The sequence below is a fragment of the Adiantum capillus-veneris genome, chromosome 30, assembly GCF_014529385.1.
Source record: "Adiantum capillus-veneris isolate H3 chromosome 30, ASM1452938v2, whole genome shotgun sequence".
Taxonomy (NCBI): Eukaryota; Viridiplantae; Streptophyta; class Polypodiopsida; order Polypodiales; family Pteridaceae; genus Adiantum; species Adiantum capillus-veneris.
This window is the reverse complement of record NC_140960.1, coordinates 2,984,098-2,997,191: the sequence shown is the minus strand read 5'-3', so window position 1 is coordinate 2,997,191 and position 13,094 is coordinate 2,984,098.

Sequence of the window (13,094 nt, the reverse complement as noted above, 5' to 3'; positions counted from 1 at the left end):
TTACTAGGTTGAATGGTACAATCTACAAACAACTACCAAGGTAGGTTAAGTTGCAAACATTTTGCTCGATTCAGACACCTTCTTCAGTAGCCCTTTGTCCTATATATGGAGCACTATCAGATATAACTTGCTTCTTCTCAATGCTCATTAAGTCCCAAGATGAGCTATTATTGATGCCTATCAATTGGTTCTACTCATTTTTCACTTATCACCTCAAAAAAATCCAAGGCGACAATAATCACAAAACCAACTAACCAAAATCTATCAGATTATGTACGACAAAGGCCCACCAAGCAAAACTAGTTCATGATATGAAAAAGAATGTTGATTAGTTTATGGAATTATTCCGCTAAGTGCCTGCACAAAGGAGTGGTGTCACAAGAGGAAGCAATCAATGGTCGACCACGGGGCTAGGCACACTTGCCAGCCTCCAGGCAGCTGCTAGGTGGACAAGGCAAAGGCATTACAAGAGTCCCTCTCTCTCTCTCTCTCTCTCTCTCTCTCTCTCTCTCTCTCTCTCTCTCTCTCTCTCTCTCTCTCTCTCTCTCTCTCTCTCTCTCTCTCTCTCTCTCTCTCTCTCTCTCTCAGCTCCAAAAAGGGATCACAGCCGCTGTGGAGATGCGGGGTAGCGAATCCCGTGCTTCTTGCATGCCATGCAAGCGCTCTACCAAGTGAGCTACACCCCCTGCCTGCGTCGCTACTGGGCATCACTATATTGTCCACAAGTTTATCCAGAAGGTTGCTCACTGCAACTCGGCGGATGGGTATAAGGTAGCGCTCGATTTTTTAAATGAGCGATGACCCTAGGTAACGATTTTTGGTCCACATGTCCTTATCCACACAAGGTAATTGCTCATAGGTGCGGAAATCACAACACACCTACTAGCAACATCTTATTTATGTTGATATCAATTGAATCGAGCAGTCCATTGCCAAGGATGGTTTCTCATTGGCCGCATCTTTGAAACTGTCATCTACTAACATAATATGACAGAAGGGGGAGCTCTTTACACGTGTCACAATCTGCAACCTGAAAGCTAAAGTCCAAAACTTAAAAAAGCCCCTTTGCACGTGATAAAGAGGGAGAGAGGGGGAGAGAGAAAGGCCGCCGAAGGCGGTTGGCCGTACTAGTAAGCATAATGTCTGCGAGCAGGCTTCTTCCCTCGTCTCCACGTGGGGTCTTGAATTCACATAAATTAAGTCCAATCCGATACAAGAAGAATCATGTCTCTAGAGTTAGCCACAACCACTTCATCCATGGGATTAGAGAGCCCTCTAATCCGAGTGCTACTTGTGGCTCATTACACAGCGTCTTCAATTCACATGAACTAGGTCCAAACCTAAAAACCAGCCCGTCTCTAGAATTAGCCGCAACCACTTCAGCTAGCATGGCATAAAGAGCCCTCTATATGTCAGACGTAAGGCGAGCTGAGTGGTCTGCAGGGAAGTGCACCATGGCACTATTGAGTGCTTGCCTAGTGAGCTCGACCATACTCGCAATGCGAAAGGGAAAGGAGAGGACTGCCCGTCTTCCGCCTGAGCTTGACAGAGAGGATCATTGCCTATGTGTGTGAGAGAGAAACAAGGTTGCGCCTTGTGCTTGTTTGCCGTCGAGGCATACGGACATAGCTAGTGAGGAATGCAGGGCATGGGCAGCATCTCGGCTTTGCTGCATGTCGTTTAGACTTGAGTAAGAAATCATTATATCGTTAAGGCATTTAAGCAACGAGTACAGCCGGCCGCCGAAGGCGGCCTCGCTCTCCCTCTCTCTCTTTCGCTCCCCCTCTATATCCCGTGCTCGTGAGCTTCTCTCACTTTTGGTATTTAGCATTCAGCTCTCGCAGACGTTGACACGTGTAAAGGGTACTCGGATTGCTGTTATAGAATACATATAGATGCAAACTCTGCAAATTATTATTATTGCTTTTAATACACCGAGCTCGGAAGTAGTTTTTTACTTCTTTGAGAGGGGTCTTTGTGATAAAGGACTGGTCCTTTATACATATCCCTTGTGTGTGTGTGTGTGTGTGTGTGTGCACTATATGTGTGTGTAGCTATTTTAAATATAATAAAATACACACCAATGAACAACATGTTCAAAAAGACGACTGGCTAAAGATGTCTAGGCAAAGATAAGTACAGAAACAACTTAGTCTTTGATTCATAATTGTACAATATAATAAGAATGAAGTATCATTCCAAATGAGTTTTTACAAAGGTATCATAACTATCCCAATTGAATTCAAGACAACAGATATGTTAGACTTGGCTACATATGGTAGGCTTCAAAGAACCTATCAATTGTTATCCATGTCAAACTTACAAAATTATTAGACTAGCTACTCTCCTATACATTAAAGTAGATAATATCTCAAGGTTTGTCTACATACAAAGTAATCCTACCAGAATTGCTTCATATGTTATAAAAGTTCTTCTTTAATAACCATTTACTATGAGAAGAAGTCGACTACTCCATATCATTCTATGTATTTCTTTTGCTAAACATTGTGTGAAAGAACCCAAGTTTAGGTCAGCCATCAAGAACCTCAGTTAAATGAGTAATCTTTTAATTTGCAACAGGCATGTTCACATATCAACACCCATTAAGTACCATAAAGAGTTTTTCTTTGGTATCAAAATATCAGCTGGATTTATCTGCCTAGGAAGTATCAGCTAGAGCAAAAAAAAATGAAGCTCATTTCTTATGGTAAAAATACACTCAACTCACCCCTTAATCAATGCCACAATGATCCAACAAAAGTTTTTAGATAGTTTTTTTCTCAAGCTCAGTGAGCAGGCCCAAAGTACAGTTATCCAGATTTAAGCCATATTTGGCGAGAAAAATTCCAACTTGTTTTGTGTTGTAGCCAAATTTCAATATTTTATTTTTGTTAAACCATAGATACCAAGTGAGCAGTTCTACCTAGATCATAAAAGAGATTTTCCAAGAAATTTCAAGTAAAACTTCAACTCTTTAGTGCACCAAAACCAGGTAGTAAAGTATCACCAAAAAAACCAGATCAGTACCTATATGTTTTAAGTATTAAAAAAAACCAGATTAGTATCAAAACTAGATTGGTAACAAAGCCAGAATATGTATAAGGTTATATATATATATATATATATATATAAGCAACATCACCACCAAGAACTAGCTATAGTGGAATATGTATGAATAAGGTAATAAAAACTAGATCTAAGCCAGCCATCCAAGCAGCAGGCTGTAGGTCAGATTTGACCTGAGGTTTTTTGTGACCAGAATACAAACCAGTGTGAGCTACCTGTAGAAAAGGTTTCAGGACTAAGCCTGTTATCCAAGACCCAAAAAGCCAACCAGTAATCAAGAGTCAAGGTGTAGGTAAATCAAAGCAAACAAGTACCCCCACCTCAGTAGAGAGATTATTGTATTTTCTGCAAAGAGTGTGTATCATAAACAAACTCAGATTTCATCAGTAAATCAATTCTTATGGTTGTTTATAAATATGTAAACTGAAATTATTTCTCAAAAAATCCCAATGTAACTTACTGACGGATTATGAACCACCACATAATTCTCCAGAATACTCACTGAAGGAATATGAATCATCACATAATATTCCAAAATATAAGCCAGTGTTCAATATTTAACTCACCTTAGTAGAAATATTAAGTCAGATAACCATTATGGTGCTATCTGTAAAATGTATGTATTTATAACTAGATAAAATTTGCCAATTTATAGTTTAAGTGAATCACTCCCTCACCCTGGTTCATCAAAATATCAACTATTCAATATCAACCATCATTTATACATCATAAGCACAAGGTTCAATCAAACCTAGATTAGTGGTAAAAAGCCAGTGTGGTAAAAATGCACAATACATATTAAGGATGCACAGTCTATAGTCAAAGCAAATAGTTTCCCCCATATCACAATACCCAGCCATACTCAAGTAGTAAAAAACCAGATCAGTACCTATTGTTCAAGTATCAAAATCAGATCAGTATCAAAACCAGATTTGTACAAAAGCCAGAATGTTTACAAATATTCTATGGCGCATAACCAACATCACCACCAAGCTTTCAACATCATACGCACCATAGGTAGCATGTTTATGAAAAAACACTGATCTCTCATAAGTTTTCATGATAAATCACTACTTCATAGAGTAAATTCTCAAGTACATTGAGCAGGACTGGAGCCCAAAAAGACCCGTTTACTTAGTATTTCCCTTTCAAAAAGACCAGCAAAATCTCACATGTTTCCTGTATTGTGTCCAAGCTTCAGTTAAACAACTTCCCTTAAAAAAGGACTCTCTCATAAAATAGGGCTAGAGTTTAGCCAGTATTAGGAATTCATCTCATTAGTCTAAATATAGTAGTATACGATTTTTTGTAAGTTAGAACAGTCTCCCCCATATCACCATACCATACCACATTTGGGTAGTACAAAAAACCAAATCAGTATCATATGTCTGTCTGAATTGATGCCAGTTTTTAGTACAGCAGCAAAAACTAGAGTAAGTATATCAATACCAGGCAAGAGCAAAACAAACCCTTTATTGATGTGTGAATATCAGTACCTAGGTTATCATTCCTTAGCATTATTTCAATATTCTTAAGAAAAATTTGTTATAATCACACAACAGAGCAAGGAATTATCTAAGCGTTGAGAAAAAAAATATATATAACCTGTGAGCAGAAGCAATCCCAAAATTTTCTCCAAAGTGCCAGGGGAGACCAAGTCTAAGTGAGGGGAAGAGCCCCTCACTTTAATATAGGGGTCAAAAAAGCATGTTAGTCGTCGTCACAGCATGCCAGGTAAGGCCACTCCCTGCAAGCCATTCATAGCGCGCAATCCTCCTCGGGATCGTGGAGCGGGCCCTAAAGAGGAGGAGAAATTATGAAAATGCAAAGCTACAAGCCTCGCCGGGCCGCCAACATCATCAAAAGGGGAAGGGGATCGATGGCCCCCGATACTGCATAGAATATCTCGCAGTGTTTTAAGCTAGGAGACTCCATACAAAAGCCCTATAGGGAAGGGTTAGTTCCACAAGGGACAATTCCCACAGGGTTAGGTTTTTAGAGGCACCAAGCTACCAAAATAGCCTAGTGGGTAGCTTTACTTAGCCATTGTGTTCTCCATAGAAAAGGTTAGTTGTAATCATTATGTAAAGCATAAGGTAAACTCCCATAAGGCAACCACTCGAATCTAGTTTGATTGTAAATGGTTGGAAGTCACATTTTTTAAACCACATACAGTGATTTAGGACACAATCACAACCCCTCCAAATGCTATCATGGTTAGATGATGTGACCTTGTGTGTGTGTGTGTGTGTGTGTGTGTGTGTGAGAGAGAGAGAGAGAGAGAGAGAGAGAGAGAGAGAGAGAGAGAGAGAGAGAGAGAGAGAGAGAGAGAGAGGAGAAGCAACAAGAGTTTGGCCCTATTACAACGTGTTCTTCTATCACCAATACTAGTTAGCTCTCTCACTCTTGTGAGATCGTTGAGTATCCTTTCTTGGATTCGTAATTTGAGGTTGTTGTTGATCTTGTGTGGTTTCACAATGCTATCCTTGCACAACCTTTTTGGTGCCATTCCCAAAAAAATTCAAGCACCTAAGCTAGCGAAGCTCTAATTGGTGTTTAGAGAAGAGTTTAAATCACTAATTTTGCATTAGATTTAGGGTTAGCTGCAGCAAGTGTTTTGCTTTTCTATAATCTCTAATTTTGATGTGTAATTGGTTGATTTTTCTTCCATCTTGGTTGAGCATAGCTCTTGATTTCATGGATTAGTTATTGTAGATACTAGAAGGCGCTACGATTTTTGTAAATGAAAAGAAGAGAAGAATTTGTGTAGATTCTTCTCATGTGAATTTTGAGGCCGCCGTCAGTTCCAACGCACGAAAAGAGAGAGAGAGAGAGAGAGAGAGAGAGAGAGAGAGAGAGAGAGAGAGAGAGAGAGAGAGAGAGAGAGAGAGAGAGAGAGAGAGAGAGAGAGAGAGAGAGAGAGAGAGAGCGTAGGAAGTGCTTCATGTGCATGGCATCATCTATTGGGGACCATGGCATGTCGAAGCGCAAGGGCGTGGAGTTTACTGCAGAGGGCGCGAAATTCAAGACTTTTTTCGTTTCCATTTAAATGCTCTACACTTTACCAGTCAAGGATAGATAGACTCGATCCACTAATTACATCAATGAATTACCTCAAAACAAATCCAAATATAAAACCTACAATTACAATTCGTGCATGCATTTGCCTTTTGCACTAGGAGATTTGATCAATACTAGTTTTTTACAATTTTGTTTGATGTTGCATGCGGCGACAATTGAAGACACGTAGTAGATCCTCACTTCTTAGCTTGCTTTGATGAATAAGCATATTTCACTTTAAATCCAAGCCAAAATAGCGGAGGAAGATGTAGTAAATATGCTTGTAGGCTGTATATGGTTTTCTTTTGCCACTCATTCTGCAAAGTCTCCACATGTACATATCGGGCTTCTTGCAATATGGACCTCATACTTGTCGTCTTGGAACTGGGAAGTAGACATCTCGGACTTGGGAAGTAGACGTCTCCACCATGAATTTTTCATGAACGCCTGCCTTTATGACAGTGTGCTGCACAATACGGGCTTCCATGTTGATTGATGACTCAATTCTCTTGGAGGCTTGAATAGATACTCCTAGCCGATAACGCACATTTTTGTTCTCCTTTACTGTAGTCTTCTTTAATTTGAAGCCTCGAGTCTACAATGCTAGCAACTCTGAAGTACTTATGTTTTGTCCCCTTTTCCGCTAGTCATATACTTGGGATTTTTGTTGGGCATTGAGTGATATTGTTACATATTTGGCATGTGTGATCCACACTATCATTGCAGAACCACATGAAATGTGCCTTTGAATCATTTCCATGACCACTTTCATCCCCTCTCTCCCATGTGCGAATACCCCAAAAGGATGGCACAACAGCACCTGAGCCCATGTTCTTTATATTTTTTTACATTTACTGACTCTAGATCCTAACCACCCTTGACATTGAACCCTGCTTCCCTTAGGTATTCGACGGATTGCCCACATTGTCTTATGAATGTCACTCTCCACAATCACTAGACCCTCCTTGTGTTCTCTGTCCACTTGATCGATCTCTACAGCAGATGTCTAGAAACCTCTAAGATTTTGCAGGATGCTTTGTGTGATATACTCTGGTCGATGCGAAGCACTCTTCTCCTCATAGCTCAATGTTGCTGCATGTTTTCTCTTTCTTGCCACTGTAATATTATCTACCCCTACTATCGATTGTTGATAGAGTGGGGTATTGCCGATCCCATCCTCAATCTCTCTAGCAACAGCAGTCGGCCCAGGTGCTTGACCTTGTTGTGCCCGACGTGCAAGTTTTTCAACTGAAGGCCCAGCATCGTGATACCTACGCTTGACAAAAGCAAGCATCTTGACACTTTGAAGCAAAGTGTTTGATAAATCAAACACGCATGCATTGTACAAGCCTAGAATTTCTTTGTTTCCCTTGCCAACAAGCCAGCTCGCATGCTTTGTTTTTGCGAGGTTTCTAGTTGTAATGAACGACAAGTCATCCACTTCCTTCCTTTTTCCATCTAAATTAAGGGATTGCCCTTGCTCATCAAAATTTGTGACTCCTATTCAATAATTGGTTAGCCATACTTACCCCAACGAAGTGTTTTCTCTAGCAAGGGTACCGCATCTGCCACCAGCTTAGCCAGAAATCCATTTGTGAGAAGTTATGGTAGGACACTTTTCCTAATTCCCACCAAGCTCATATATTCCTATACAATCTTGTTGCCTCTTCCTCACTTCTTGCACAACGCCATAATTCACATAATATATGCTTGTGATCATCTTGAAAATTTATATGCATGTATTGAATGGTGTGAATGTTCAAGCTTTGCTGCTAATGAAACAAACAGGAGCGTTCTCTTCCTTCCATAACATTGTCAGGCCCTCCGTTGAATACAGACCGACCATCTTTCCAATTTGCTCCAGCTTCATCTGCCATGAATCCTTTGAAATCGATTGGACGGTGTCCACTCTCTAGTAGCACTGAATTCATCATTTATCAGAGCAGGATATGCGCTTTAGTGTCTTCTTCTTTCATCTTGCAAATGGAAATTGTTTGCATCTCTTGGATCATGAAGATAAAAATGATCACTCAATGCTATGAAAGAACAAAGGAGCAGCTAGTTTTATTCATCCAGCCTTACGTAGGATCGTAGACATGTGCTACTATTGTTGTCCACCCTACCACCCTACGCACGTGATCAAAGCAAACCGAGCTTTTTTGCAAGTCTCCATTGTTGTCTTGTCGCATTCTATTTACCAGCTCGACACCCGAGTAAGGGCCATTGATCGACATTTTGAACACATGGCAGCGTTTGCTGCGATCTGTTGATTGCCTTGGAAATAGCATACCATAGAAAAACCTATACTCATAGCTTGTTGAGTCAATCAAATCAATTGGGACTCTGCACCGAGTCCAATCCGTTTAGTAGCTACTTCTCTCCTCCAGTGCTTAAACCTAAGACAATCATTACATGATAGCACATTAAACAAGCAAACGAAATTGCCAATTCAAATAAAAGGCATCTAAGCAGCACGTTTGAGTATGGATCAATGTTGACATTTGTTCCAATATAGAGAGGAGCTATTTCTCTCTGCTATCTGCTTGCAAGACTCAGCTACAAATGCCTTGGACCAGTTGTTGTTGATTCAAACACCACACAAGACACAAGTTCTCTCATATGATGAATTGCAGACCATAAAACTCCCTTTGCGACAGGATGATTATGGTTTTCGACGTGGATAAACAACCTGGTCCAATTATATTTGGCCAGCAAGTAATAGACAACACACGAAGACTCCTGAATCAAGATTGGACTGTGATCATAGTGGAAGGATCACAGTGTTCCATTACCGGAGCTCAACATACCAATTGACGTAATTGAAGTTAGCAAGTTCCCTGTCCAAGCAATCGCATTAGGCCTTCCTCTCATCGCATTGATTGAGCAAGAGCTATTTTTGTAGACGAGATGTTTGACACGTTAACTTCTCTTGATCAAAGCCGAGTACTTCATTCTCGGATGAACAGGCTTAACCCAACAATGGCCATCGTACTTGCTCCATCCAAACATCCTAGGGACCCCATCTGGTATAGCATCAAGCTCATAAACACAGTCCCCATTGTACAATTCTGGAACTTCATCCACCTTTTTCTAAATTGTACACCTAAAAATCATTTTGTTTAACTTGGGATACTTGTGTCTATTTAGTGCAATGTACTCTAGTGTACTCTGGGTTTGCTCCACCCAATTTGAACTTGAAGGTTTTTCTTGTTTTGCCTTTTTCCAGTTCAGTCAACATCTTTTGTTGTTTGTCGGCAAGCAGGATCCTTTATTGCTTTTGTTTGGGTTTCCAGCGATGACAAATCCTTCGTTTTCATCTAGGGAGCTGTTAGATAAGTCCACTATTGCTACAATTGATCTAGGTGTGTTATCCATATCCATGTTTGTAACCAACAAGAACTTTGCAGACAAGGTTGAATCCAGCACATATTTAAAATGATGACTCGACGTCACACCATCTTTAACCTCAGTTTGTATGTCACCATTTGGTGTTGAGATGATGACAAATCCTTGCTATTTCTACTACTAATCTTTAGGATTCACCATAGAAAATCTTGTCGGACAATCCAACATAACTGGGTCACCGGCCGCTAAGAGTATTCAATAACAAATTGACCTTGCATGTGGAGGAGGAATCCATCACTTTGTGTTTCTTGAGGAGCTTTCCGTATATGAGATTTATTTTAGCTCATACCAACACCTATATTTATAGAAAAACTATCCACTTACATTCAACCATCTTCACTGTGTTATGGTTTGAAACAAGAATATGTAATTTTTTGACTTCTATATGCTGACTCCAAGACTAAAAATTAGAGTAAAAATTAATTATCTCTCTCCCTCCCTCCCTCCCTCTCTCCCTCCCTCTAGCTCTCCTTTTGAAATCCATGTGGGATCTATCTTCTGGGGACTTTCTCCTTTGTTAAGAATCTTGTGCACAAATTTTTAAGTGGGAGAAGATTGTTTGAGACAACCATAGTGAGGTAGTGAATGGTTTTTTGATATGGCCTTGGTCATGTGTTTACACACATTCGCAAAAATGTTGTCAAAAGGCTAGAACAAACTTGCACAAAAAAGGCTAGGAGAAAGTGTCTTTGAGTTGCAAACTCAAAAACTTGTCACCAAATTTTGAATAGCCTCTCCTCTTGCAACTCAAAGACATCTCCAAGATTTGAGAACATAATCTTCATAATACCAACCCTATACTCTTTCCAAGTTTTGTGTACCTTTCCTCGATCCTTAAGGCTAGACCATCATTGCATAGTAGCCTTTTGGGGGTACCTTCCTCAAATCATAGAATGGTTTGTGAAGCACCTAGATCCAAAGGTAGCTTTTTTTGGTTGTTGAAATTAAGGACTTTGTCAATGTTTTCATTTAGTAAACAAAAATCAATGCTCTTTTCATTCTACAAATGCCACTCTCTTTTCTAGGCAAGGTGAGCACCTTTGTGTTGAAAAGCTTTTAAAAATCCTAGTTTTTTTTAATTAGAAAATAAATTCCTCTCTCTCTCTCTCTCTCTCTCTCTCTCTCTCTCTCTCAAACAAGCTCTCTCTCTCTCTCTCCCTCCCACTCCCACTCTCCCACTCTCTCTCCCTCTCTCTCTCTCTCTCTCTCTCTCTCTCTCACTCTCAAACAAAATCTCTCCCTCCCTCCCTCTGTCCCTAACTCTCTCCCTTGCTCTCACAAAAAACATGTTTTTTCAAGCTTTTTAATAGCCTTTAAAAATTAAGATTATTATCAAAATGATATTTAATCTCACGACCATTTTGATATTAAAAATTAATTCCCTCTCCCTCCCTCTCCCCCTAGTGCTCACCTTAACGTGAGTGCAAGGGAGGGAGGGAGGGAGATAGTGACAGAAGGAGAGAGGAAAACAGAGAAGGAAATATTTATTGTTAAGTAAAAATAGATGGGGGAGAGTAGGTGCTTATAAATTATAGGCAATTGGTGCATTGATTTTATTATTGTTGGAGTTCATGTGGTCGCTTACATCAAGCTTCAAAGGTTTGTCTCTCCCTCTCGTGCTTCCTATCTCTCTCCCTCCCTCCACCCACCCTCTCTCCCTTGCGCTCATCTTAAGGTGAGCGCAAGGGAGAAAGGGAGGGTGGGATGGAGGGAGAGAGATAGTGACAGAAGGAGAGAGGAAAAGAGAGAGCGAGATAATTATTGTTAAGGAAAAAATAGATGGGGGAGAGTAGGTGCTTATAAATAGGCAATTGGTACATTGGTTTTATTATTGTTGGAGTTTGTGTTGTCGATTAAAGGTTTCTCTCTCTCTCTCTCTCTCTCTCTCTCTCTCTCTCTCTCTCTCTCACACACACACACACACACACACACACACACACACACACACACACACACACACACACACACACACACACACACACACACACACATGAAGATGAGAGAGAGAGAGAGAGAGAGAGAACCGAAAAGCGATCTGGTAATTATAATTTTCATCCCTATATATTACAATGTTGTTTAATGTGTATAAGTATAAATATTTGAGAGACCTGCCAAACGTATGTTGATTTCATTGAATTTTGATCAATATTGCATTGTTCTTTTATTAGCGTGTCACCAATGCTGCAAGGAAGAACAAGAAGAAATGTCTACATCTGTTAGTGTGACTATGCCGAAAAGCGTATCAGCTAGTGCAATATCATCTCCTCCTGCGACATTTGAAAAAACCAAAAAAATCGTTGGTGGACGACAATATAAAAAAGACGTGGGATCCATTGTGGAATGCAATAAATGAATAATTTGAGGATGAGATCCATAGGCTCGCCGCTTAGATGGGAGTTCTAAAAGATAGTAAGCTACATCGTTAATTTTGTTGATTTGGTACATGTTCTCAATATCATTGAATGTGCGATCTCTTTTTTGATGTTAGGTGTTGTTTATGAAAAAGATGCCAATCTGCATCCACGAGTTCGAGTAGAGCTAGTCAACGTAGATTCGTCAAATGAGGCCGACATGTTGAGCATAGTAATGTGTATAAACAAGTAAGATCTCTTTTGCAAGTTTAAGTGTGTATTTGGATAGAAGTAATGTAGGTTTTTGTCTCGAGTTTAATTGCTTCTATTTGTTGTAGATTAAACGAGATAACATCATACACGAACGTGCTATGGATGGTACAGGCAATGGATCTTGCTTCTAAGGAAGTAATCACAGAGAAACTGTTATATGTGGTGTACAATTGGATACAAGCAGACATCGACAAAAGGATCGGAAAGCAGTCATGGTACAATGTATCCGTCGCACTTATGTCTGAGCTACTTCATCTAGTACGTGTTTTTTGACTATTCGATGAGCAATTGACATAAATTGTTGGGAACATAGGTTTCTTTGATCATTGGTGTCATGTATGTAGGAAAAATATAGGCTTGCCCTGAAGAAAATTGTGGTAGAGAAGAATAGAATGCTTCCAACCGAGTTCCAAGCCGAATCCAAAAAATCATTCTTTGAGGCAGACTTGCAATCTTAAAAAAATGACAAGATATGCACGGGTGATTGTTGACCCTGCATTGGGAGATGAATAGTGGAGGTTGGTTTATATTGGATCAGTTTTGGAGCTATAATAAATGTTTAAATTGCATGTCTCATTTGACACCTTTGGATCTGTGCGTAGGACATTACATGGAATCGAATGGACAAGTCGACCAAAGTGGATAACTGAGGAAAGGTTGTATGGGTTGGCATGTGCAGCTCTACCCTCTGACAAAAAAACATTCATCTTGCGGGCCATGGCCTCTTCTGATTTGGGAAATGTTAAGAGTTTGGGCATTCCTCAAACTGTTGGGTGCATTTGATTGTCACTTTGATGAACACTAGAATCATGGAGATATATTGTTTGACAGGTTCAATGCTTTCTTTGTCACAGGAGAGTCTGCGGTTTTTGGACAGTGGTTGAGGGTCGAAGTTTTTTGGCCTTTCATTATTAAAGAGGCACATAACGTATACAGTTG